Below are 5000 nucleotides of genomic sequence, written 5' to 3'. Positions count from 1 at the left end.
TTACAGTAATGTTACGACCCATCTGCCCTTGCTGTTACCTCCAGTTTTAATAACCAGATCTGTGGGTTAGCGGCAAAATCTAGGTGGTCGATGGGGAACGCTGATTGGTTGGCAGCAAAGACTAGAATCTTTGGTTGGCAGTAAGCAATGTGTTGATTGGCTCTTCAGAAAGGCAGTAAAATTAGGGTCAAAAGTCCGTAAGCATTGCAAATTAGTTTCACAAGCTCGTACTTTCAGTGTTGCGCAGGAAAGCATTGCGTAGGAGATTCACATACAAAGTATTTGTGCAGGTACATATTTTTTCCACACGTGTACAACATATTTTTACAGATCCGCATTTCCCCCCCACATATGTACAAAACATTTCTACAAATACACATTTCTTTCACACATGTACAAAATATTTCTACAGGTACGAAATGTCTTTGCACATACAGAACTTCTTTTGCACAGCTGCAAAACTTTATTACACATGTGAACATCTTTACACAAGCTCTCAATATTAAAGACCCTATTTTGACTCCATAGAGGGTGAGACTGATGGGAGGTGAAATCAGAAGCAGACTAGTTTGAGTGAACCTACTGATTTAGGATTTTTATGCACCGTCTAATGATGAATAAAAAGGCAGAGTGTGCGATTATGTCTGATTCATGTAGTAGGAACTGACAGCCTGTTTGATGTGACTTTGTTTGATCTGATTCTCTAATCAGAAATGAAAACCTTTTGTGGCGTGTGTTTGTGTGTGTGTGTGGTGTGTGGTGTGTGGTACGAGGTGGGGAGTTTTTGTGGAAGCACATGTGTATTTGTGTGTCATGTTCACTCTATCTTTATACGGAAAAATGCACACACACACACACACACACACACACACACACACACACACACACACACACAAACTCATAGACCCAGGTTAACACATTTACATTAAATACAGATGTCAAACTGACACGCACACATGCACACACACACACACACACACACACACACACACACACACACAGTTTCACACCTAGATGAACAGATGCAAACACAGATGCTAAAAGGAAACAGTGTGACTGAGAAGAGACATGAAGCACAATGATGCTTGTGAAACAAACACTGTAAACAAAATAAACACTGAAATCTCTCTCGCCAGCCGTCTCCCTCTCCACCTCTCTCCTTCTCTCTCCCTCTCCACCTCTCTCCTTCTCTCTCCCTCTCCACCTCTCTCCTTCTCTCTCCTTCTCTCTCCCTCTCCACCTCTCTCCTTCTCTCTCCCTCTCCACCTCTCGCCAGCCCTCTCCCTCTCCTTCTCTCTCCTTCTCTCTCCCTCTCCATCTCTCTCCATATTTCTCCCTAGCTCCCTTTCTCCCTCTCCACCACTTTTTCTGTGTCTGTCTCCATATCTCCCTCCCTCTCTCTCTGTCTTTCTCTTTCTCTCTCCTTCTCTAGTCATCTCTCTATCTCTCTCCCACTCTTGCTCTCTCCTTCTCTCCTTTCATCTCTCTCTCTCTCGGCTCTCTCTCGCTCTGCCCCTCTCACTCTTTCCCCTCTCCATTGTCTCTGTGATCTGTTTCCTCTCTATAGGGGAATTGCCTTAAGTGACCTCTAACCAAACCCTTTAAAGTTACCCCTCATTGTATTAACATTCCATTTAGGGTTGCTTCCATTCTGCTAGCTTTAGCATTAGCTGCCTTAGTGTCGTAATTCGTCCGCTCACGGCCCTCGAACCCGCACACCTCCACACACACCGGCATGGGAATCGAACGCTCTAACCACTGAGCTAAAAGCCCGGGCTTCCAACTCAGCTTTCTTAAGGTTAGGGGTGTGAGGATTTACACGGGCAACTAGCACGCTAGCTCAGTTCGCCTCCGTTACATTAGCTCCACCATTGCAGTTGGGTATGGAGTAACATCACAATGAAGTGCAACTATTTTTGATTGACTTCAGCTTTAATGGCCTTTTTTTTAATCAGGTTCAGTTGTGAAATGTTTTTGAAACGTTTCACACACCAAGTTTCAAAACTAGATGAACAGATGCAAACACAGATGCTAAAAGGAAACAGTGCGACTACGAAGAGACATGAGACATGAAGCGCAATGATGCTTGTGAAACAAACACTATAAACAACAAAAACACTGAAATCTCTCTCGTCTACTCTCTCTTGGCTACGTACCAACATGGCCAGTCAGTGAATGTCTGTATTGATAAGTCATGCAACACTGTTAATAGTCTATATGCTCTGGTGGGCCAGAAATACGCCTGAGGCTTTCCAAGGGTCTGGAATCAACAACTAACTAACTCAGTCCAGTATGGCTGCTTTCAATCAGAGAATGGACATCCCTGTCAGCCAGTTACATAACACACACCTCACACTGACCGGGGCATGGCTGGTAAATGTCTGGACTGAGGTCTGAGCAATGTTACGCTTGCATGCCTTACAGCACCTTTATGGGAGCTAGAATGTGAAGCTAAAGCTCCTAAAGCACTAAGACTTGACATTTACATTTAACCATTTAGAATTTATCCAAAAGCATTTATTTAGCATTTTATTTTTTAGCATTTATTTACAAAGCAACTTTCATATGTCAATTATATCACAAGGACCATTGTCTCCGGAGCAACTTGCTCAGGGGCACAATGGTGGAAGCTGGGAATTGAACCCACAACTTTTCATGCTACTGCATGCTAGCCCATGCTTCAGTTCCATTAGCCTTCTCAGGTACATGCTATATGTGCAACATTCTTCACACACCTGCACACAGACTTTTTTGCAGTGTTTTACTCTGATAGCCTGCCCCTTGGTACCATGTCTCTGATCCCCTGCTCCTTGGTACCATACCTCTGATACCCTGGCATTTGGTACCCTGCCCCTTGGTACCATACTGTACCTCTGATACCCTGCCCTTTAGTACCATGCCTCTGATACCCAGCCCCTTGGTACCATGCATCTGATACCCTGCCCCTTGGTACCATACCTCTGATACCCTGGCATTTGGTACCATGCCTCTGGTACCATGCCCGCATGTGTGTACGTCTAGCCTGTGAGACGTCTGTCTGACATGACTGAGCCTGTGGGGAGGGTTGCCGGTTCGAACCCCGACCAGTAGGCATGGCTGAAGTGCCCTTGAGCAAGGCACCTAACCCCTCACTGCTCCCCGAGCGCCGCTGTTGACGCAGGCAGCTCACTGCGCCGGGATTAGTGTGTGCTTCACCTCACTGTGTGTTCACTGTGTGCTGTTTGTGTTTCACTAATTCACGGATTGGGTTAAATGCAGAGACCAAATTTCCCTCACGGGATCAAAAGAGTATATATACTTATACTTATACGCTCAGTAGGCGGCGTGTGGAGGCCCCAGCTGTTGGCTCCAGTAAATCTGTCATCCATCTCCCTCTCCTCATCCCTCACTCCTTCTGTCCTCCCTCTCCTCATCCCTCACTCTTTCTGTCCTCCCCAGCGCAGCCCTGCACACCCTTTAACCCAGCCTATAAATCACACTATACATACACACACATGGACACGCACACACGCACGCACACACATACTGTACATACACATGGACACACACGCACGCACGCACGCACGCACGCACGCACGCACACACACACACACACACACACACACACATACATTCATGCATGAGTCTAAACCCATGGAGGTTAGATGCATACACTGAACATACAGTATATAACTCTATATATAATCTCACCCACACCCACACACACACACACACACACACACACAGCACAGCCCCATATGTTGTGCTAGTGTACTGTATATGGGTGACTGTGCAGAATCCCTGATAACAGATGATTGAGGGTAATTAGTGGTGTGGGGTTAGAGGAACCTGGCCGTCAGCCAACGGCTCTGACAGGACAATCAGTCTTTTTTAACACACTGATAACATCAAACGTGTGCAAACACACACACACACGCACACACACACACACACACACACACACACACACACACACAGACACATACACAGACACACACACACAGACACATACACATACACATACACATACACATACATACACACACAGACACAGACACAGACACACACACACACACACACACACACAGACACACACACACACACACACACACACACACACACACACACACACACACACACACATCTTTGTTCCCCTCTTTGAAGCCAGTCTTTTATATAGGACCAAAGCAATTATGGTCCGCTCCACCCTGTCCACTAATGAGTTTAGCATATGCCACCTTGTGGCTCACAGAGCAAATCACACACACATACTGTATACGCACACACACACACACACACACACACATACATTCATGCATGAGTCTAAACCCATGAGGTTAGATGCATGCACTGAACATACAGTATATATAACTCTATATATAATCTCACCCACACCCACACACACACACACACACACACTCAGCACAGCCCCATATGTTGTGCTGGTGTACTTGTATATGGGTGACTGTGCAGAACCCTGATAACAGATGATTGAGGGTAGTGAGTGGTGGTTGGGTTAGAGGAACTGGCGTGGCCAACGTTCTGACAGGGACAATCAGTCTTTTAACACACTGATAACATCAAACGTGTGCAAACACACACACACACGCACACACACACACACACACACACACACACACACACACACAGACACATACACATACACACACACACACACAGACACATACACATACACATACACATACACATACACATACACACACAGACACAGACACAGACACACACACACACACACACACACACACACACACACACACACACACACACACACACACACACACACACACACACACACACACACATCTTTGTTCCCCTCTTTGAAGCCAGTCTTTTATATAGGACCAAAGCAATTATGGTCACTCCACCCTGTCCACTAATGAGTTGTAGCATATGCCACCTTGTGGCTCACAGAGCACTAAATCACACACACATACTGTATACATATATCAGTGTACATCTCACACACACACACACACACACACACACACACACACACACAC

General features: G+C 45.8%; 1 protein-coding gene across 5 annotated transcripts in view; it reads right to left on the bottom strand.

Annotated features, from left to right (window-relative positions):
* The window catches only part of LOC125299728 (DNA (cytosine-5)-methyltransferase 3A-like), an 85276-nt gene that overhangs the window by 30473 nt on the left and 49803 nt on the right, over positions 1–5000 (bottom strand). The window lies entirely within an intron of this gene.

This window comes from Alosa alosa, chromosome 8 (assembly GCF_017589495.1).
Source record: "Alosa alosa isolate M-15738 ecotype Scorff River chromosome 8, AALO_Geno_1.1, whole genome shotgun sequence".
Lineage (NCBI taxonomy): Eukaryota > Metazoa > Chordata > Actinopteri > Clupeiformes > Clupeidae > Alosa > Alosa alosa.
The sequence above is the reverse complement of the archived record's forward strand: the minus strand, read 5'-3'. Positions and strand labels throughout refer to the sequence as shown.